This window comes from Ananas comosus, linkage group 13, assembly GCF_001540865.1.
Source record: "Ananas comosus cultivar F153 linkage group 13, ASM154086v1, whole genome shotgun sequence".
Lineage (NCBI taxonomy): Eukaryota > Viridiplantae > Streptophyta > Magnoliopsida > Poales > Bromeliaceae > Ananas > Ananas comosus.
This window is the reverse complement of record NC_033633.1, coordinates 6,680,108-6,704,565: the sequence shown is the minus strand read 5'-3', so window position 1 is coordinate 6,704,565 and position 24,458 is coordinate 6,680,108. Positions and strand designations below refer to the sequence as shown.

At 44.1% G+C, this 24,458-nt stretch overlaps 1 pseudogene; it reads right to left on the bottom strand.

Moving 5' to 3' along the window:
* LOC109719266 overlaps nt 15,558-24,458 on the bottom strand; it is a 10,038-nt pseudogene continuing 1,137 nt past the window's right edge.

Genomic DNA, 24,458 nt, shown 5'->3' with positions numbered 1-24,458 from the left:
AAATCTGTCACTGCGTACCGGTACACGGGCCCACGTACCGGTACACATCCCACGAAAATGCAAAACCCGAGCCTCGGGTTGGCTGGGAAGCTGCCTGTGTACCGGTACACAATCCCGTACCGGTACAACCATCAACCCTATACCGGTACAGCCATCAACCCTGTATTGGTACACAGTCCAATGAAGGCTACCCGAGAGCTAACCAAAAATTCAATTTTTCGGGTTTTGGTGCTAAGCTTTAAACCTCACTTCTCGAGATTCGAACCATAGGTCGGAACATTGTCAACGACCCACCAGAAGGTCTGGAAAAGCTCATGACACATCAAATCACTCGAACCTCGCAATTTGCAAAGGTCCAGTGTGTTACATTCACCCCTCCTAAAAAGGAGTTTCGTCCGTGAAACTCAAAAAGTAAAAAATACCTCAAGCCTCCATTTGAAAAAGATGGAGATAGCGCTCCCGCAGTGCGCTCTCCAACTCCCAAGTGGCCTCGCGCTCGTCGTGGTTGCTCCAAAGCACCTTCACCTAGGGAATCTCACGGTTCTGCAGCCTCTTTACCTCGCGAGCCAAAATCCTCAAAGGTTGCTCTTCAAAGCTTAGATCATCCCTCAGCTCCACTGGTGTAGCGTCCAACACGTGAGCCGGATCATGGATGTATCTCCGAAGGACCGATACATGAAACACATTGTGCACACCCGATAGGTTTGGCGGTAGAGCAAGCCGATACGCTACCGGGCCTACATGCTCCAAAACCTCATACGGTCCAATGAATCGGGGGCTCAACTTACCCCGAATTCCAAATCTCCTAATCTCTCTGGTCGGCGAGACTTTCAAGAAGACATGATCTCTAATCTGAAACTCTAAGTCTCGTCGACGCTTATCAGCATAACTCTTTTGCCTACTCTGGGCTGTCAACAGTCGCTCCCTAGCAATGCGAACCTTGTCCCCTACTTCCTGGAGCACATCGGGGCCTAAAGCCAATCTCTCGCCAACTTCACTCCAATGAAGTGGCGATCTACACTTCCGTCCATAAAGTGCCTCGAATGGCGCCATCTTGATGCTTGCTTGATAACTGTTGTTNTGTCACTGCGTACCGGTACACGGGCCCACGTACCGGTACACATCCCACGAAAATGCAAAACCCGAGCCTCGGGTTGGCTGGGAAGCTGCCTGTGTACCGGTACACAATCCCGTACCGGTACAACCATCAACCCTATACCGGTACAGCCATCAACCCTGTATTGGTACACAGTCCAATGAAGGCTACCCGAGAGCTAACCAAAAATTCAATTTTTCGGGTTTTGGTGCTAAGCTTTAAACCTCACTTCTCGAGATTCGAACCATAGGTCGGAACATTGTCAACGACCCACCAGAAGGTCTGGAAAAGCTCATGACACATCAAATCACTCGAACCTCGCAATTTGCAAAGGTCCAGTGTGTTACATTCACCCCTCCTAAAAAGGAGTTTCGTCCGTGAAACTCAAAAAGTAAAAAATACCTCAAGCCTCCATTTGAAAAAGATGGAGATAGCGCTCCCGCAGTGCGCTCTCCAACTCCCAAGTGGCCTCGCGCTCGTCGTGGTTGCTCCAAAGCACCTTCACCTAGGGAATCTCACGGTTCTGCAGCCTCTTTACCTCGCGAGCCAAAATCCTCAAAGGTTGCTCTTCAAAGCTTAGATCATCCCTCAGCTCCACTGGTGTAGCGTCCAACACGTGAGCCGGATCATGGATGTATCTCCGAAGGACCGATACATGAAACACATTGTGCACACCCGATAGGTTTGGCGGTAGAGCAAGCCGATACGCTACCGGGCCTACATGCTCCAAAACCTCATACGGTCCAATGAATCGGGGGCTCAACTTACCCCGAATTCCAAATCTCCTAATCTCTCTGGTCGGCGAGACTTTCAAGAAGACATGATCTCTAATCTGAAACTCTAAGTCTCGTCGACGCTTATCAGCATAACTCTTTTGCCTACTCTGGGCTGTCAACAGTCGCTCCCTAGCAATGCGAACCTTGTCCCCTACTTCCTGGAGCACGTCGGGGCCTAAAGCCAATCTCTCGCCAACTTCACTCCAATGAAGTGGCGATCTACACTTCCGTCCATAAAGTGCCTCGAATGGCGCCATCTTGATGCTTGCTTGATAACTGTTGTTATAGGCAAACTCTGCCATTGGTAGATGCTGCGACCATCCTCCCTGGAAGTCGATCACATAGGCTCGAAGCATGTCCTCAAGTGTCTGTATAGTGCGCTCTGACTGCCCATCACTCTGAGGGTGGAAAGCTGTACTAAAGTCCAAGCGCGTGCCCAAGGCCTCCTGTAAACTCCTCCAAAAGTGAGACACAAAACGGGGGTCTCGATCTGATACTATAGAAGTAGGTACCCCGTGCAATCGCACAATCTCATCTAAATATACTTGTGCGAGTCTCTCACCAGTCCAAGTAGTATGGATAGGTATGAAATGTGCCGATTTCGTCAATCTATCCACGATCACCATATAGCATCATGCCCGGCCTGCGAGCGGGGCAATCCCATCACAAAGTCCATGGTGATCTTTTTCCATTTCCATACCGGAATCGATAAACTCTGTAACTTTTCCGCGGAAACCCGGTGTTCAGCTTTAACCTGTTGGCAAGTTAAATATCTAGCAACAAACTCACCAACATCCTTTTTCATCCCGGGCCATCAATAAAGCAACTTTAAGTCCTTATACATCTTGGTGCCTCCCGGATGTATAGCATACGGTGCTCGGTGTGCCTCTTGAAGAATTTCTTCTTTAATGTCCAGATCCGCCGGTACACAAATTCGTCCGCGGAAACACATTAATCCCACACCCTCCACAGAGAAGTCACTGGTGCAACCATTCATCATTTTAGCTCGAATCCTTTGCAACTCCACGTCGGAGACTTGCTTTTCTTTAATCCTTTTCACAAGTGTAGGTTGCACCACCAAAGTCATCAGTCTCAAAGGTGTATCAGGAGCCACCACCTCCAACTCCAATCGCTTCATCAGCTCGATCAACTGCGGTTGAGTAACCACAAGCATTGCTAAGTTTTTCGTCGATTTCCTACTTAGCGCATCTGCCACCACATTAGCCTTGTCTGGGTGGTAAAGAATAGTCAAGTCATAATCCTTGAGTAGCTCCAACCATCTGCGCTGCCTCAAGTTCAACTCCTTCTGAGTGAATAAATACTTTAAGCTTTTGTGATCCGTATACACTTCACATCGCTCGCCGTACAAGTAGTGGCGCCATAGCTTTAATGCAAAGACCACGGCCGCCAATTCCAAGTCGTGAGTAGAATAGTTCCTTTCATAATCCTTTAGTTGGCGAGAAGTATACGCGATCACCTTCCCGTCCTGCATCAAAACACATCCCAATCCATTAAAGGAAGCATCGCTATAAATCACATACCCTGCTCCAGTAACTGGCAAGGTTAGGATCGGGGCGGTAGTCAGCCTCTGCTTCAACTCTTGGAAGCTCCTTTCACACGCATCATTCCAAATGAACTTAGTGCCCTTATGCGTTAGCCTCGTGAGGGGAGTAGATAGCCTCGCAAATCCCTCAACAAACCGTCGGTAGTAGCCGGCCAAACCAAGAAAGCTCCGAATCTCCGTGACACTCGTCGGCCTTGACCAATCCTTGATAGCTTCAATCTTTCTCAGGTCCACGGCTATGCCTGATCCTGAAATCACATGGCCCAAAAACGCCACCTCTCTAAGCCAAAATTCACACTTTTTCAGCTTGGCATAGAGCTTCTTTTCTCGAAGCACTTGAAGTACAAGCCTTAAATGCTCCTCGTGATCCGCATCACTCCGGGAATACACTAAGAAGTCGTCGATGAATACCACAACGAACTTGTCTAGATAAGGCTTAAACACACGGTTCATAAGATCCATAAAAGCTGCCGGGGCATTAGTAAGCCCGAACGGCATCACAGTAAACTCATAATGTCCATACAGTGTTCTAAAAGCCGTCTTTGACACATCCTCAGGCTTGATCTTTAGCTCGTGATATCCCGACTGCAGGTCGATCTTGGAATACATACTGGATCCCTGTAACTGATCAAATAGATTGTCGATCCTCGGCAATGGATACTTATTCTTAATCGTGACTTTATTAAGTTCACGATAGTCCACGCACAAGTGAAGTGATCCATCCTTTTTCTTAACAAATAGAACCGGTGCTCCCCAAGGTGACACACTCGGTTGCACAAAACCCTTATCCAAAAGATCCTGCAACTATGCCTTCAGCTCTCTCAGTTCTGCTGGTGCCATCCTATAGGGTGCCTTTGAGATTGGAGTTAGTCCCGGGAACGAGATCTACCACAAACTCAATCTCCCTATCAGGTGGCATGCCTGGAAGCTCTGCTGGAAACACATCTCCAAACTCCCGCACTACGGGGATATCCTCTATCCTGGGGGCATCATCATCACCCCTCAACACAACAGTAGCCAAGTAGGCCACACAGCCTCTACTAATCAACTGCCTAGCTCGAGAGGAGCTAACCGTCATCGCAAATAGCGAACTCTGGCATCCTCAGTACACAACCTCCGCCTGCCCCGGCTCTCTAAATGTCACAGTTCGATCCTTGCAATCGATAGTGGCGTAGTACTTAGTCAACTAGTCCATATCCAAGACAACATCAAACTCTCCGAGTTTATGCAAAGCTAAGAGGTCTACGGGCATAATCCAATCTCCAAACCGAACAGGGCAACTGGGGCAGAACTCCCGAATATCTAAAGTGTGATCGGGTACAACAACTCGTCCAGGATGCAACAAAGATGTCAAAGGGATGCCATGCAACTCGGCAAACAGCCGGTCTATGAATGAATGCGATGCACCGGTATCAAACAATGCTCGTACTCGAATACCATAAAGTAAAATGATACCTGCGACCACATTCTTGGCTACAGCCGCTTCCTCAGTCTGGGCAGCGTACATGCGCCCGCTCGGGGCCTGTCGTGAACCATCCATCTGCCGCTGGACAGGTGGCCGCCCGGCCTGGTGAGGTGCAGGAAGTGTCCCCTGGCTGGGACCCGATGAAGCTGATGCTGACGCCGATAATGGCGCTGGCGCTGAACCCCTCGGGCAGTCCGACTGAAAGTGGCCCTCCTGGCCACACAGAAAGCACCTGCCCCGACTGCGCGTGCACTATCGTGGGAAATGTAGGCCACCACAGGTCACGCACCGCGGGGCCTGGCGTCGATCAGGTCCTCCTCGCTGGGTAGACTGGCCACGTCCTCGCTGGGTAGACTGGCTATGTCCTCGCGACTGGCTCCGACTCCTCAGATGCCTCGGCGGCCTCCGTGAGTACGTCTGACTCGCACCTTCAGCCGCTGTCCTCTTGCCCTTGCCCTTGTCTAGGGCCTCGAGTCGCTCCTGAAGGTCTACCGCTCCAGCCTCCACAATGAGTGCACGGTCCACAACCTCCCGGTAGGTTTGGAGGTTGGAGGACTGCACCAACCGAAAGATCGAAGGCCGCAATCCACGCTAAAAAATGCGGGCCTTATCCTCGTCATCCCGCACCACAAATGGTACACAGTGGAGTAGCCGAGAAAACTCCCTCTCGTACTCGGCCACAGACCACTCCTCCTGGCGCAAGCTGCGCAACTCCTGCTCCATCTTCCTCTTGGCGCTGGTAGGGAAGTAGTGCGCCAGAAGCAGCTCCTTGAACCTCGCCCAAGAGATCACTGCCAAGTCTGTGTTGGGGTTGTCTAGGATATCCAACCACCAACGGTAGGCCTCGCCGTCCAAGAAGTGTGTGGCGAGCCACACTCTGTCCCTCTCCTCTACAAAGGTATCTCGAAATAGCTTCTCCATATGCATAAGCCACTTCTCCACTATCCAATGGTCCATGTTCTCTCCGTCAAAGGTCCGTGGACTGTATCGCCTGAACTCACTAAGGCACTCCATGAGCCGATCTCACTCGGCTCCCTGAACCATCACGAGGAAAACCGCCCCCACTACAGATGCTCACGCCGGTGGTGCCACGAACTCCTCTCCCCGAGGCGCAATATCCGGTGATGTCCTCGGAGTACCGGGCCCTGGAGATGGCGCCCTCGGTGTCGTAATCACTGCCAGTGCTGGTGGGGGTGTGGACACCTGTGCCTCCCTGGCAACCGCCTGCTGCCTAAGCAAATCCTCCAGTCGCTCCATTCGCGCCTCCTGCCGGCGCGCCGCATCCACCTACTGCCGTGCTGCCGTTGCCTGCTGCGCGACTAAGTGAGTGAGGGCCGCCAGCTGGCTCCTCAACTCACAGACCTCGCCGGATCCGGAGGTAGTGGAGGTCTCCACCTTCTCAAAGTTCGCCGCATTGTCCGCTCCGATAGACTTCGAGCGAATCGTCGGCATTGTCACTACAATATCATAAAAGCGCAAATTAGTAAAACCCACGCTATCGCAACCCCGCTCAAATAAATAAGTACCCAAATCATGCGAAAGTAAGGAAGTGTCCTTCACTACTAACTCCCGATGTTACGTTGTCGGCCGCCAACGTAACCCTCCGCGAAGTTAGAAGCCATACACTCTGATCGAACTGTAACTTTTTAGAGTTATCATTAAACCCAATCGAAATACTTTCGCTAACAATTCAATTAGACATCGTCTCTCACGAGCCTATTTCCTATAGTCCAACCGGCCTAAGATTTGCTAGGTCCTCTAAGACTCAACCCTAGGCTCCGATACCAAACTAATCTGTCACGCCCCGGGACCGGCAGAGGCCCTCCCGGTAGCGTGCCCAGACCCGCCATATGTCAACACATATAAGGCGTCTACATCAACAGCGGAAAATAAAACTAAAGATAAACAACATCTAGAGATATCAGAGCACAAATAGATCCATCATCTACAACAAGGTAAAAAGGAAAATATAAAGCAATAAGAGTGAAACATAAAGTTATACAATATCCGTCCAAAAAGTACACAAAAGGGTGGTCTCTAATACACTGGTACAGCTCTCAATCTCTCCAAAATAAAAACATCGAGAGGTAGACCACCTATCAGCTCGTCACTCGCAGAAGAGCTAGATCGAAGCAACGCCCTTCCCACGGTCCCTAGCCTCTTCCGGCGTGGAAGGCTCTGAAAGAAAACATAAAACAGAGGGCGTAAGAACTATAATTTATAGTTCCCAGTGGACAATTACTGACCTCAGCTCAATGCACCACTAGGCCCCAAAAGAAAAGGGTAAGCCAAAAAAAGCAATAGTAATGAATAAATTGCATTTATGAAAGCATAATTAAAATGTTAAGATACTACATTGCAATTAAACATGGTGTTAAAATGATGCACCTTTACTTTGTTATAAATAATATGTCTCTACATGGCCACAAGTAAATGTCACGGTTTACTTTATGAAGTTATGAAGATCATGCTTTATCATGGCAACAATGTATATATGAATGCAACAAGCAAGATCTCCTAGCATACTACATGTATGAATGTATACTCAAATGTCCAACACTATACTAGAAGTAAGTCCAAGTAATCCAACTACTACTCTCTATCTAGTAGTGATTATAACACACTCAACCCCGTGTTGATTTTCATTTCCAATTAAGGACCTACCCAAGGTAGTCTAGCTTGTGCCGCCTAAGTGCCTGTGGTAGCCCAACATCCCTACTCTTGGAATGTGTCTGTCCCACTCCACCCCGTAGGCTTCTCAATACCGCACGAGCGAACATAGGTCGCGTAAGCTAACTCCGGAGTGCCGTCTTGTAGGGAGCGACCCTCACAAGCATGTGCGAATGAGCACAAATGGCAAGCAAGCGTAGTCAAGGCTCAAGTATCCAACCCTCATGTCTCAAACATGACAATAGCTACTAGTAACCCAACGGTCTAGGTTTATGTCACAATGTGATATCCCTACACTCACTTGCTTAGTGCCTCATTATGACACTTAAGCACCACAACTAATCAAGTCCAAATCATGTTCTATGTTCCCATTTAAGACATTAATACCATTGCTCACTATGGTCGGAGCCCAATGCCTCTTTATGACATTGGCCCAAATTCTCAAATAGTCTAAGTCCCCAAGCCTCTCTAGGCTTCCAAAGTCTCTAATATCACAATTGGGCATAAAGGTTAAATGCATGAAAGCAATGTTCATTTTCATAATAGGAATCATGGTTCCAAGTCTCAACTAGAATGCTATATCTCACATGCATGCACTCTACCACATAGAGGTCCAAATATTTACTATACATAACATATGCATGTTAAGCATTCTAAAATTCATAATAAATATATCTAACATGATTATGCATGTTTTTTCATTTAACGATACTCAAAACATCACAAATAAGATTTTCTCATTGTGTGGCTAGGTCAAACCCACCGAACCGTCGCGTAGTCCTTCGTTTCGCCGAACGGAGTTGTCCACGAGTCTCAAAATACCCTAAAAGTAATGAGCGAAGAGATACACGGGCATTACGATCAACTATAAGATCAAACATTAACCATCAAGGCAAAAGGGCTAAAAACTCACCTAGGGAGTAGAAAAACTCTCACAAGCTCCAAAAGAAAGTTAGAATCCTTCCAATCTAACCCAAAGGAAGGTTCTAATCCAAGTAATCAAGCTCCAAAAGCCCTAGGTTTAAAATGTCCAAAATAAACCCTAAGTCTCTATTTTAGGATTTCATCTCAAAACCATCAATAAAAATCCAATCTAGAGGGAGAGAATAAGTAGATTGCCTCTTAAAAGCTTCAATCCAAACTCTAAACTCTCTAAGTGCCAAGATCTCCCCTCAACAAAGCTCCAAATCAAAGCTCCAAGCTTCAATCATGGTGGAATTGCACCAAAAGGAAATAGAGAGATTAAACCATTAATTCCAAGCTAAAAATGAGATCAAAATCAAAGAAAAGCATGGAGGAGCTCCCCTTACCTTCTCTCTGCTGTGGCAAGCTCAAAGAGCACCCCTAGGGGCGTGGGTGCTATTATAGGGAAGCCACAATGCAAAAACACCCCTGCAGTTTTGACCATTCAAAATCTGTCACTGCGTACCGGTACACGGGCCCACGTACCGGTACACATCCCACGAAAATGCCAAACCCGAGCCTCGGGTTGGCTGGGAAGCTGCGTGTGTACCGGTAAACAATCCCGTACCGGTACAACCATCAACCCTGTACTGGTACAGCCATCAACCCTGTACCGGTACACAACCCAATGAAGGCTACCCGAGAGCTAACCAAAAATTCGATTTTTCGGGTTTTGGTGCTAAGCTTTAAACCTCACTTCTCGGGATTCGAACCATAGGTCGGAACACTGTCAACGACCCACCAGAAGGTCTGGAAAAGCTCAGGACACATCCAATCACTCGAACCTCGCAATTTGCAAAGATCCAGTGTGTTACATTTCCCATGTAAAATCTCGATATGTTAGCTTTATTTTTTCGCAATTATTTTTATCGCATCAAGTTGGTTGTTTTTATTGTTTCCCCCTATTCACCCTCCTCTGTGTGTGCTTTTATCTATTAGATTCTTGGGCTATCATAACTCACAAAGTTGAAGGATCATAGGATTGTTGGGAGCCGGGATAGCTTTATGCTGGAAGTTCGTCGAAGTGGCCCAACTAATTCGGTGGCTAGCTAGGGTATGATAATAGCCAGGATATCCTCAGTGATGGTGTCGAATTGAATAGTGACACTGGTAGTGTAACATATCGAAACTTCGGTAGGGCGAACCGAACTTCAGTCGAATTGACCGAAGTATGGTAGTAGACGAAATGGCGAGGTCCATTAATTATTCAGAGTGTTTCGAAATACCTTGGATGAGGTGTTTCGACCTTGGAGAGCAAGCTGGGAGATTTCCAAGCCGTTTCGAGCTGGAATTGCTCTCGGGGTCCGGACCTTAGAGCCAAGGTCCGAACCCCGTGCACGCGGGTAGCCCAGGTGGATGGCATTTTGGTAAATTGTGTTGTGGGGCTTTGTATAAAGGGACATTCTCCCTTTTTTTCTTCTTTCTCAGCCCACACACACCTACACACACTTGAGTGAGAGAGAGAAGCTCTCCTTTCTCTCTCTAGCATTCTCTCTTTCCCTCTCTAGATCTCTCTCCCAAACTTGGGGTTTTGGTAGAGAAGGAGCTTGGGAACGCGTAGAGAGTGGTGGATCGAGCCCTCGAGCGCTTGATCGTGCGGCGTGCTTCCAACTCGAGGTTCGCAATTGGGTAAGAGTTTGGGATTTTGGTTAAATCCTTTATGAATGGTATTCTAGAGATCCCTGGGTTATTCTAAGTGTGTTACTCCATGAGTTTTTGGGATGTTTGGAGTATATGAGAAAACTAAGGTTTGGAAATTAGGGGTTTTGAGGTTTAAGGGTTTTTAACCTAATTGATCTCCTAATTCTTAAATTGAAGGTTAGAGGAAAGCCCCTGACAACTCTAGGTTGGAAATCGGTGAGAGTTTGGTGATCGATTTCGAGTTCGAGCCGAACCGATCAACGTGTGCCGCAGGAGCCCGATTGCAAGTGTCGACAAGCAATCGAAAAGTATTGCTAGGTGGGTTGTGCTTCACCGAAGTGATTAGGTCACTTCCATGCCAAAGTGTAAAGTATGGTTTATGGTTGATGCATGTAATGGTAGTATAATTGCAATTATGAATGCATGAGATAGATGCTATGTTTTGGACTACCATTGAATGATGAAAACATAGGCATGTGGACATATAGGATATGTAGATATGAATGCCTAGATGTGGATAGTAAATATGGGTCGATGAACACTAGGATGAGTAGAGAAGTCGACAATTGTGGCATGTAAATCATGATTCCTAGGTGTGGACAACTAGGAAAACAAGTAACATGTGTGTCATCGAATCTAGTGTCATTGAACATAGGTAGAGAATTGAACCTAGAGTCAAGTAAATCTAAGTGAGAATGACATTGAACCTAGCGTGGTTGTACCTAGGTTATGAGATATGGTAATATGGAACCTAGTGTGGTTAAACCTAGGTTGTGGATTATAGTGGTAGAAGGACCACTAGGATATGAATGGCTTGGACCTAGAAAGGTCGACAATATAGGGTTCATGCTTAACCCTTGAGACAAGAAAAGTGGATTCCGGAATCCCTAGTATTGATGGCTGCGAGTGCAGCGGTTGAGACTTGCGGATGAGCGCAAGTGAATCATAACTACGGGTATGTTGGTTCTCCTCACCCGACAGCGATTCAACGGGTATGTTTGTAACATATCACTTCCCCGTGAGTCGTGCCGAGTTCCGTCAAAATGAGCGGAACGCGGAAAGGAATGAGTTACTATAGGCTAAAAGTGAATTGGAGTCTATATATGAAATATAAAGGGACCCGAGAGAGTGAAACTGCAATTCTGGACAATTTCCAAAATTTTTGCTCTTGGGGACCGGTCCCTTGGGTGAGAGACCAGTTCCCGAACGTTGGTAAATCGAGCAGAAGGAAAAATCGGCTAAGTCCTGGAAACTGAGCTCTCGGGAACCGGTCCCTAGGTGAGAGACCGGTCCCCAGAGACCGGTTTCATCAGGGGGAGACCGGTCCCCTTTTGCGTAGGTTGCAGGGTAGCTCTCGGGAACCGGTCCATGGAGGGGAGAGACCGGTCCCCGAGCCCGAAAGTGCCCAGTGAGGGCTGTTTGCAAATATGAAATTGAGAGGGGTTTAACTGCAAATGTTGCATGAGATTGTTGTATAGAGCTAAGGGTTAGGGTTAGCTCTCATTTCCTCACACCTCAACATAAACCTTTCCCTCTCTCTCTCTAAAAACCTCTTCTCTCTCTCTCCCTCTCTCTCTAGGGCTTGGACCAAGGGGGTTTTGGGGGAGAAAGGCTTGGAGAAGAAGCTCTCCAAGGTGAAGACCAAGCTAGAGCAAGGCTTTGAAGAGAAGCTTTGGACTCCAAAGGTGAGTTCTTGTGATTTTAGTTTGAGTTTTGGGTTTTTGCTTCTAGTTGAAGCATCTAGAGAGGTTTATTGTGGTTTTCCTCCATGTTTACTCAAGCTAGGGGCTTGATTGGAGAGGGTGATATTGTGAAGGACCTATATTTAGGGTTTTGTAATTTTAAGGTTCAAACTTGGGTTTGATCTCATTTTAACCTAATTAGTAGGTCTACGAACGCAACGGTGTGCTCGGTTCGGCGATACGACGAGCGTGCGCGAAGATATTAAGAGAACAAGCGGAAATAGTACAGATCGTCGTAGCTCGCGGCGATCGAGTCCTAAAATCGTGGAATCAGAACCGTGGCATCCTTGTGACACGCAAAGGTGGGAGGTGCTATCCGGAAACACCGGATCTCTTTCTATATCTATGTCCCTTTTTGAGCATGTTGATATATAGCATTCTTGCATGTAGGGTAATGAATAGTATATGTTGGTTGTGACAATTATCTGCGTAAGATTATTGTAATGATATAGATCCATGTGAACAAAGATAGTGAAAGACCCTATATGCATGTGAATGTAAGTAATGACTGTGACCGTAGTAAATAAGGGTGACATTGACATTAGTGACTCGATTGACACTGATAAGTAAACAGTTAAACAAGGTTTAACCCATGTGACATATGTGTATTGTGGCATCAGGACCACCGTGATATGGACAAGTGATAGTATGTGCATGAATAGGTATCAACCATTCATCGGCATTGAGGTAGCGAGAATTGTGACAGGTTGGCCATACCTCCTCAAAATTGAGGATCGGATCATACTCACATGTATTGATTCCGGCTTGTGAGAAGTCGCTCCTCCACGAGCGGTGTACTCCGGAGAAGAAATGCACCACGGGTGGACGTGCCCGGCGAAGATCCTTCGGGTGGTAGTGCCTTGTGCCTCCCCCGTTAGATGGATATGTGGACAGTGAGTTGGGGTAAACCAGGAGCACCCCAGGTTGAATTGGGTAAAGGCCAAAGGAAAGCGAAAAAGGACATGCATGCATAGTAATCATATATTTGAATATGAATATCTATCTGTGAATTGTTTCTTGCAGGCATTGTATTAGAAGTGCATTAGTTCGTTTGTTACTCTTCTTTATTGAAATACATATGCCTGAATTAGACCTAGTGGGCGAATCGGCGTGGTCGGCGGCCGAACCCACTGGGAACTTCGTTCTAGTTCTCATTACCACTAACCCTGCAGATCCGTACGCGAGCGGGGCGGCGGAGGATCGAGGCAAGGGAGTCGCGCCGTAGATAGCGACCCCAGAGTTATATAGGCATACCCTACTCTTGATGTATTCAACTTTTGTATGTTGAGAAAGTAAGGTGAAAACAATGTAATGTAAAGATGATGTAAATTATATTTTGGTTAAAGGAAATCGTGATGTAAAGGAATGTAATAGACTACTTGTGTTTGATGCAAATGTGATCAAATGACATGTATATCAATTGTTTAGTTAGTTCGATGCTTTCACTGTGATTGTTGTTTGCCCTCGTGCAAACCTTGTATATTCCGCAATTCTCTTTTGACTTGCTTGTAATATACTTGTTGTTGGAGCCTTGGACGGACAGGGGAGGTACTGTCCGTTCGGCGTCTGTCGCGTGCTCGAATCCGGCCAAATTGGCGGAGCTTGGGGCGTGACAATGTTGGTTCTCCTCACCTGGTATGAGCTTTGTTGAGACGGGTATGTTGGTTCTCCTCGCCCGTTGAGCTTCAGCGACTTGTGGTCCAGGGTTTGACGATATCTCCTCACCCTGTGGAAGACCTATAGTCGAGAGGATTTAAGGCTGAGGTGCATGTGAGATGTCCTTCACCTTGAGCCTGATTAAGCGCGGTACTCCGCGGATGATTGACTCAAGACCAAGTCGGATGGCATAGTTGGCTAAGGTAGAGAAAACCTTAGGTGAAAGTGGCAAGTGATAGAGAATGGCCAATGATATAGAATGGTAAATAGGTGAGTTGTGGATAGTGAGATAGAAATTAGAGTCAGTAGATCTACTGCATGAATCGCATATTGCATGTTGTGAGGCATACGCATGTGTTTAATACTTGCATAAATTATATGTGGATATCTGTTGGACTGACATATTAATTTTGCCTCCTTTGGACATGATGGGTCGAGCTCTTTCCTTGGGTGGCTGTACCCACTGGGAACTATTTATATAGTTCTCACCCCACATTTTTTAGGTCCACACGCAAGCGGCGCGGCGGCACGAGAAAAGGGCGTAGCTCCGTAGATAGCAGCCCTACACTGTGATCAGCGATATATAGCAGTACCCCGAGTTAGTCTAGCTTAGGGGTGGAAATGAAAAGGAAAGAACCAAATTGTAATAATTTGTAATGTTTGGTTGTGTTGGAAGCAAAAGGAAATGAAAAATGTAAATTGGATGTAGATGAGCTGAATGCTTGTAATAGATTAGCATTTTATGTTTTCGATACTTTCCTTATGCATTCAGTATGTGAAATCTGTTCCTGTTTGGAACCACTTGACTTATACTATTGAATGCGACGCCTTGGATGTATAGGGAAAACTCTGTCCGTTTGGCGGTCTGTCGGCGCGCTCGAACTTGACCAAAGAGGCAGGTCTCGGGGCGTGACAGGTAGCTTCTATCTTCAGCATGGAAGCGAGGAAGCAGACTTGTCCTACGTTGATCATAGTGTTGTTTGATGTCATTGCTCTACATATATAAGATAGCAAATGTCAGTCACACATATACATGTATATATATTGGTCTTTTATCATAATTTATTAATTAGGTCTCAAAGATGGAGAGTGAATCCATGTCTCACCGGATGTGCCATTTTGTCTACTGCCACGAATGAACCGGCCCTGCTACAGGCTTTGTCTCTGACAGAAGGTCATTCATGGTACAAATTAGATTTATTTAAATTTTATTTTGAAATCAAGATTGTCGGTCCGTGGCTTCTGGCAAGACTCAAGAATTTACTGTTAATTACCCCACACTGACAGTGTTAAGTAACCTCAGATAAGAGATCGAATGTGAATGTTGATAATAAAAGAGATGAGAGCATAAAAATAAAATTTTATTAATATAATTTGCTGTGTATATGGCTTAAGCAGGGACATTCATCCATTGAACATGAATTTTCTAAACTAAAACACTCATTTTATAGACTTGGCGGTCGAAAATGAGTTGAGGTTGAATATAATTTACTCAGTTTAACTACTTGGTAGCCAAATTGAGTTTGAATTTGGTTTGCACAGTTTAACAACTTGGTGATCAATTCAAGCTAAGTTTGAATTTAAATTTGCTCAATTTAACGACTTGACGGTCAAATTGATTTGCTCAATTTAACGACTTGGCGGTCCCTTTGATTTGAGTATGATTATCTTGAACATATATGCTAAATTTATAAGACCTGCAATTCATCTGTATGCTGTTAAATTTATAAGACCCGCAATTCATCTGCATGCTGTTTTATCGCATGTCCGATGCTGTTTTATTGCATGTCCGAAAAGTAGTTACGCAATTCACTTCTACTTTTCGAAAGATTCATTTCATAAGCTAGGCAACCTTGAGAACGGACATTAGAGAAAAACAGAGAGAAAAACATAACCTCATACAGTATTTAACAATTTACCAGAAAAACCATAAAGAGAAAAACAGAGAGACAGAGAGAAAAGCATTCTACAGGAGATACCTGCATTTTCCCGGAAAGAAAAATAAAACATTCATATAATAGCTAAAGATTTAGATATTTTTACAAAATTAGGTCCACCTCTAGGGCCCACTAATGAATAAAGCCGCGAAGGATAAATTCAAGCCAATTGTCTCACCTTACATGATGATATCCATAATGAGATGAAAACAGTTTCACCCTCAGCATGTTGTCCCATTTTTTTCTTTTCATCCTGCTTATGTATACATAAAGCTGAATGTAATGCATCACTCACAAATCGATAAGTTTACAACCAAAAAAAAAGCCAAATCTGGAAAGAATATCATAGTGATATGCAAAGAGAAAAGCAACTATTGGCTTATTAGAGTCTAAGAGCAGCAATTGCTTCAGGTCTAAAATCGATCCTAAGGCCCAAAACCCTTCTCACTTCAGCCGGAGTGAGAAGCCATGTCAAATGCCCCGCATTCTCCCCCCAAAAATCCAAAATCTCTGACACCCTCTCAAAGTTGAGAATCGTCGATATCTGTGAGAGGCGTGAGAACATGTCCCTAACTGGCCGCTGAGACATTTCAGAGAAGTGGTTGATCAGAGCCCGGACTTCCTTGTCAAGTTGGAGCCCGCCAAGCAGGTTGAACTGCTTCTGCATCATGATGACCTCAAGCAGTTTCACAATGAAGTCAATGACAAGATGCACGAAGGAGTCATAAATATTTGAGGTCATTGTGGGCTGTAGCCATGCCATGTTGGACTCAACTGCAAGTAGGAGCTTCTGAACCCACGGGTCATTGACCTCGTTCTCCCCGTACTCACCATCATTGAGCTCATAGCTGATCGTAGCGACAGTGTCCAGGATGGGACGAATGCGGGGGGTCACCATTGCAACAAGCTGCTCCATCCCGGCATTCGGGATCTTCTTAAAGGTGTTGCTGATTTCGGCGAGCTCGGATAGGCAGGACTTCACCTTCTCCCTGTCGGCCAGTGCAGGAAATGCCTGGAGATCAAACATGCAAGAGATCAATAGGTAGGAACCAAAAGAGTACAGAAAAAAAGGGGGAGAAACAGAAATCCACTCAGTTCGGTGTCGAAAAGCCACAAAATGTTCCGTTTGCATTAGTTTCCAAGCTGTCTCAGCTTGTTACAGATGAACATCTATTGCTACCATACTCCAAAGAGAGAGGATAAACTAGTAAAACATGAGGACATGGACTTTTTGACATGGACATTTTAACCAACTCCATAGTTTTCATGCTACTTTGCTTTGTAAGTATTCCTTATACGAGAGATAGGAAGGATGATTAGCGGTGTCAAAGGGGCCCCGGCCCAGCACGACTGTCAGCCCGCAGCCTGGCCCATCACGGCCCGTACAATGGGTGCAGACCATGCTGGGCCACAGACTCTTGGCCCGCGGCCCGGCGCAGCCCGGCCTGCATCCAAATGCACACCATGCCAGGCCACGAGGCCAGGTGCAGCCCCATGCCGGTTCATTTATAACTAGGCCTAAGCATCGGACCAGCCTGTTAGTTTTTCATCTTTTTTTAAATATATTTTTAATTTTTTTAATTTATCCTTCAAAAATTAATTTAAACTATTCAAATTGTAAATAATTTTTTTAAAAAGTCATATGAAACTTATTTATTTCATTAAAAACTATATAAACTAAACAATAAAAATAAAATATATAGTAAAACAGGTCAGCCCGTGGCCCGGCATGGCCTAGCTCGGTTCATGTAGTGGGCAGTGCTGTGGTAAAGTCCAAAGAAAGGTTGTCCGTCCTGGCTCGGCCAGATTTGAATCTGCACCAGACCGGTGCACCTTGTGGCCCGTATCGGTCCGAAAAATCTGGGCTGTGCCACCCCGGCCCAGATTACAACCCTAAGGATGATGATTGTCGGAAGCCTTCTTTAGCTATAGACATTTGGTAAGCGACATTTGGCACCAAGTCTTTTACAGTTGTTTTCCCTCAAATTCTACACAGTTAGTGACACTTACGGATGAACTTCCTTAGTTTTGTTCTTTCTGCCTAACTAGCAAACACATTTTTCTTTATAGAACACTGCTACTTAATACAAGAAAAGCAATCACACTACTCATACAAATATATGTACTTATAACGTACATAGCATTGCAATTAACCAACAATACAAACCTAACTAGTATAACTTTGCATTTACCACATGAAGAACCAAGAAAAGATACCTAACACTCATTGCAAATATTTCAGTATGCAGTGAGCACCCATTGCCGATATTTCAATATGCAGTTATGCAGCAGGCACGTATCAAATTATCGTGCAAAGATAGAACCCCTTTGAATATATAAAACATATGGTTTTGAGAAGAATTAGACATAGACATAGAACGAAATGTATCAAAACATATTAAAACTTCAAATGAAGCACCAACAATACAGACCTAACTAGTATAAATTTGCATTTACCACATGAAGAACCAAGAAAAGATACCTAGCACTCATTGTAAATATTTCAGTATGCAGTGAGCACCCATTGTGGATATTTCAATATGCACTAATGCAGCATGCACGTATCAATTATCGTGCAAAGATAGAACCCCTTTTAATATATAAAACATATGGTTTTGAGAAGAATTAGACATAGACATAGCACGAAATGTGTCAAAACATATTAAAACTTCAAATGAAGCACCATGTAACAGCTATCTAGTTAGCAATCCCACCATGTTTTCAACATTGTTCTACGAAGTTTATACAATCTTTAAAAGGATTCTAAAAAGACGGTTGGGGTACAAGTACTAGAAACTCATGTATATAGAAATTTGACACGAGTACTAGAGATAATGAAAATCTTGTTGAAACTGCACTCGGAGATAAAAGCCTGCTTTTAAACATTAGAAGACGCTATCTGAGATTAATTCAGATTGGAAGCTTGTATAAATCGGATAAATATCAGATAGAATCAAAAGATCGTAGGGATGTACTCTTCTGTTTGTGCAGATTACATTCACAAAAACAATGAAGGGGGGATAAGGGGTATTGAGGGATCAGGGATGACTTTATCTCCTTTTTCTCTCAATTTCATATAGGGAAGTTGCAGATAAAGAGAAAAACTTAGTCTTCGCATCTATACTAATCTTTCTTATAATGAATTCTTTTATCTATATGACCATCTCATGCTTGCTAATACACATCAAATATGTCCATGCTTTTGCCACTTAATATGCCTTTTTGCTTCTCGTATGGACAACCGACAACCCATCGAGAAGAATTTGGTGAAACTATGTTACCGAGATAAATTCATTTTCATCTACATGTATTTCTTGCCTTACAATCTCAACATATCTTAAGCTACTTTCTTGTTCTGTTTTCCACTGACCAAATTGGTGAAGCTGATGCAAAAATTTAGAAGAGTCGCATTAAGAAGAAATGTTAAAAATCTCTCAAGGAGTCAAAAAACTACATGGAGAATACCCTACCCAAGCGAGCAAGAGAACTAAAGATACACAAAAACTTTGAGCCACTCTGCTAGCCAAGTAGCTAAAAATGGGAGGATAGCTAATCACAAGGCTTATTGGTTACTTTATATTCACCCGAGCTTAATATTTAATTTTAACTCTAATATGTTTTGTCTTGGATGTCAAACAAATCATACGTCACATGTGCAGCATTGCCCTACAAAGAGCTCCAAATTTCAGCTTCTCCTCTTGCTGCATGGAGCAAACGATGCTAACGACTAAAGCAATTTAGAAAATCAAACATTAGACTATCCACAACAAATTATAAGAAACAGCGAGAGTTTTTTTTTTCTACAAATAAATAATTTCAGAAAGCAAGAAAGTCCGTAAGCAGATCGAAAAGGACCGACTTACCTCTGCGCATTGCTCAATGCCATGCCACAGCTTCAGAACATACTCTGCGCTCACATCAATATTATTCAAAGCAGTGGCGATCTCCATCCCAGTCTTCTGCACCCTAACGCCGCCCAAGAACAGCTTCGCCCCCAAATTGGGCTCCCTCATCTTCTCCTGCAGTGCTTCCTGATACTAGTTGCTCAACAAGATCATTGCCCCGCCCAGCACCGCGAGCACCGAGTTGATGCTTGACGTCAAGATTGCCCTCTTACAGCAGCTCTGCAGCACGAAGAACACGTCATCCACCATCGAGGTCGTGAGACTGTCCGCCTCGTGCTCGTCAATCTTTATGGCCTTCCTCACATTCTCCACCATGAAGAACTCCTCGAGGATCACGTAGAAGGCAATCAGGTCCTGCACAACCCTACAGAAGCTGCTGCCACGGAACGCACTTTGTGGTTGGCAGGCCGAGCTCGGGATCAACCGATGCGAGCCTGCGGACCTTAGATACCATGAATTCCGTGTAGTCCTCGCCGAGCTGGGTGAGGGAGAGGATCTCCTCCAGGTAGATTTCAATCTCCCGCGGCTCTTGCAGTCCTCCAGGTATTCTGTGTACCTTTGGAGAATCTGGGTGCCGCTGGTGTCGCATTCCTCCTGGAGCTCACAGATGGTGTAGACGACACCGTCCTCGCCGCAGAGCAGAGCAGAGCTCACGGAGAGTCTCGTCGTTCTCCTGGACTGCCAGGACGATGTCTTTGAAAAGGTTGGTGAGGCAGCCGACAAAGTCAGGCCGATCGGCTGCTGCGGGAGGAGAGGGAGAGGGAGAGGGAGACGGAGAGGGAGAGGGCGAGGAGGCGGAGGAGAGGAGGAGGGAGGAGTCCGAGCGGGCGATGGAGAGGAGGGGCCGGGAGGAGCTGAGGAGGGAGGCGAGGTGGCGTTCCAGGTCGGGGCGGGACGACAGCAGCGACTCGAGCCGGAGGTCGCGGCCGACGCACTTGTGGAGGAGCCGCGTCGTCGCCCCCACGTCCGTCAAGGACCGGATCTGAGACAGGGCCTCCGGGAACCACAAGTCGATTGACAACGGAGAAGATGGGCCGTCCGCAGACAGATCGGAGGGCGGCGGCGCGGAAGGAGGGGAGGCGGACGCCACCCATCTTGGAGGCCAGCGAGATCCGCCCGGGAGAGGAGCTGAGGAAGATTTGGGGAAGAATGAGGAGTCTCGCAAGGAGGGAGATAGGATTACAGTGTGGCTGTGTTTCCTTCTTTATTTTCGTGGGTTAATTACGCCATTGGTGCCCAACCTTTATACTATTTCTAAATTTGGGTCCAACAGTTTTTTTTTTTTTTTTTGCAACCAATTTTCTAATCTTTGATTTTATTACAATTAAATATTAAAATCCACGAAAAATATTACGTCAACACCACGGGGGTGCCATGTCAACGCCACGTCAGCACTGTATCAACAGATTGCAAAAAAAAAAAAAAAGTTGCAGATATAAATTGAAAAACGGTGCAAAAGTTGGAACCAATGGTGTAATTAACCCATTAAATTTATAAATTTAAAGCAAGATTTTTAATTTAGTATTTAAATTTTAAATTTTAATTTTAATTTTGAATTCAAAATTAAATTCGAATTCAAATTCCGATTTGCATTTAATTTTAAATTTTTAATTTTAAATTCAAATTTACATTTCGAATTCTAAATTCTAATTTAATTTCAAACTTCGATTTGAAATTTCAAATTCAAAATATGAATTTGAATTCGAAGTTTAAATTCAAATTTAGAATTAAAATCAAATCTTAAATTCAAATTTAAATTTTGAATTCTAATTTAAAATTTAAAATCAAAATTTTGAATATAATTTTAAATTTAAATTTAGATTTTAAATTTAAATTTCAGTTTCAAAACTTTCATTTTAAATGTAAATTGAAATATCAAAATCAAAATCAAAATTTTAAGTTTGAATTCATAATTTAGATTCAATTAAAATTTCAAATTTAAAATTTGAATTTTAATTCAAAATTTTAATTCAGCGTTAAATTCAAAATTAAAATTCTAATTTCTCATTAGTTTAAAATTTTAATTTTAATATTATTTTTATTTAAAAATTTTGAATTTAGGGACTAAAGTAAAAAACATGCAAAATTTAGGTACCAAAATAAACATGCAAAAGGATGTCAAATAGGCGCTGTTATGGTGATTCCATTAAGTTTAATAGTTTTTTTATCGACCGGAACGTAATTGTAATAAAATCAAGAGATTAAAAACTCAATTATAAAGAAAAGATTAAAAATTGAAGTGAAAATTGATGGAAAGGTTGAGGACCAGTGTAATTAACCTTTATTTTCGGTTTTGTTTTCCTCCGCCTAGTGGACTTGTAAATGGTACATCTATATAACTCTTGAATCGAGAGCTTCTACGGCGCGTTCCCCGCGTTTTGCGGAGGCCTCGTAAGGGAGAGAGAGATAACAGAGAGAGAGAGAGAGCAGAGGGAGAGAGAGAGAGAGCAGACAAAGAGAGGGGAGAAAGAGAGAGAGCAGACAAAGAGAGGGGAGAAAAAGAGAGAGAACAGAGGTAGAGAGAGAGAGAGAGAGAGAGAGAGAGAGCAGACAGAGAGAGACAGGGAGGCCTGCCCTCTCTGCGCGCGCGGGGGGTGCGGGCCTCCCGAACATGCCCCCCCCTCCTATCTCACTCTCTCTTCCCCTTCCCCTAGCCCCGCCCCCCCCCTCTCCTCTACTCTCGACTTCCCCTTTCCCCTAGGCATTTCCTCCGCCGCCCCCCCCCCCCCCCCGCGCAAGTGCGACCGCGCCCGGCGGTGGCGGGTTCCCAGGGGTTCTCGCCCCGTGCCCGGCGGTTCGGGTCCCCCTCTCCTCCTCTTTACCCTCTCCCTCCCCGCCCGCACCGGCTCTCTGCCACCCTCCGACTCCTTTTCCTCCATTCCAGCTCTCTCCCTCTCTCGTCCACCCCCCACCCTCAGCGGACGCACAGGAGGCGGAGCGAAGTTGCGGGTCGTGCGGCAAGCAGGCGCCGAGCCGCGGCCGGCACGCGGCAGAGGCCGGGCAGCTCATGAGCGGAGCACGCTGCCCGGAGGAGCGGGGGGGCGCCGCGACGCGCACGGCCGCCGAGCCTGCGGGCGGCAGCGAGGGCTGCGGCCGCTGCGGCAGTCGGGCGGCGCGCGCGCGACCACCGATGGGAAGGCACGGGGGGTGGGAGAGGGAGAGAGGTAAAAGAGAGAGAGAGAGAGAGACGAGAGGAGAGGAGAAGAGAGATAAAAGAAGAGATCAGAGAAGGAGAAAAGAGATTAAATTTTAAATTTTATATATAAATTTTAAATTTTAAATTTTAAATCTAATTTATATATATCTAATTTTATTTATAAATATATATTTATTTACTATATATAATTTTTATTTTTAATTTTTTAATGATTAAAATTTTAAATTAAATTTAAAAATTAAAATATTAAAAATATTATTTAAAATATTTTAAAAATTACGTAAATTTTCCGCCGCGAAGCGCGGGCCTACACTAGTTGGTTAAAATACTTGAGTGGAAGCTCTCCAACGAGCAGGGCTGGAACTGGGCCATATGTTGGTCCGATCATCCTATGCCTAAGTTTGATCCCAGGAAATGTTGGGTTTGCATCAGGCGCCTCTATCCAATTTTTTAAAAAGTGAAGCGCACTTTATTTATCATATAGCACATATATATTGATTTTCTATTAAATAGAAATAAAATATCTATTTTCATATGCTCAAGAGAAGGAAGAATTCTACACTGTCATACTTGCACCATGTCACTAATAACAAGCCAATCACATTTCTTCTTTTCAAATAAAAGTACAATAAAAATATTTTTTTTATAATCATGATAGGACATATATCTCTAAAAGAAGATATTTGATTGGCTTGTTATGCCACGTCACCCATATACTCGTTGCATTCTAGAATTTTTCCAAGAGGAGAGTTTGATTATATTAAAAAAATGAGTTAATCTCTAAACTTTGAAGCATCATCAATATGTCCAACTCAATCTCGAATAATATCCTAATATAAATAAATAAGAGTTGAGCTCCTATACTTTTAAAAGTACAAGAATCAATATGCTTGTGATTTTTTAGCTGCCGAATTCTCTCAAGATTTGTGCGATACTAGTAAAGAGGACTTAATCTGACACTCTATTAATAATACTATATGAATCTTAATGTGATCTGATGGTTAAAAAGTCATAAGCATATATGCTCCGGTGCTTTTAAAAGTACCAAATGTCTACTCAAGAAATAATATACCATAGATAATATTAAGTTATATGTATATAAATATGCGGACTATATATATTTAGTTATATATATGTATACATATAACTGTATATATTAATATTATTTATGATATATCCTCATATGAGAACTAGATACTTAGTTATATGTATATAAATATGCGTACTATATGCATTTAGTTATATGTATAATGTATCTTCATATATTATTAATATATATTTTCAATAATAGTAGAGTTACTATACTATTAGAAGCATAATGAGATTGGTGGTTTCGATATTTTGACACTTGGATCAACTCCTTTGATTATTTTGACCTTTGGGTTAATATTATTACCTATGGAGACTACTTAGTCCTAGGAGAACCACTCATTCCTATGAGGGACCACTATCATCCCAAAATAGGGGTGTAAACGAGCCGAACACGAGCGAGCCGGGGCAGGCTTGTGTTCAGCTCGTTTAACAAACGAGCCAAACACGAGATGGCTCGTTAAAATATCAAATCGAAAAATTCAGCTCGTGTTCGGCTCGTTTATTAACGAGCCGAAGTTTGGTAAACAAGCCGAACACGAGCTGAATTTTCGGCTCGTTTAATAAACGAGCCGAACACGAGTTGGGATCAGCTCGCCACGTGTTCGGTTCGATAACAGCTCGAATACATATATTTTATATTTATATATTTATTTAATTTATATTATATATAAATAAATAATTATATAAATATATTTTATTATTTAATTTTTAGAAAATAAAATATAAGCGAGGCTCAATACTAAAAGAACTCTTTATATGTAAATTTAACTATTACATTAAGTCTAATGAAATAA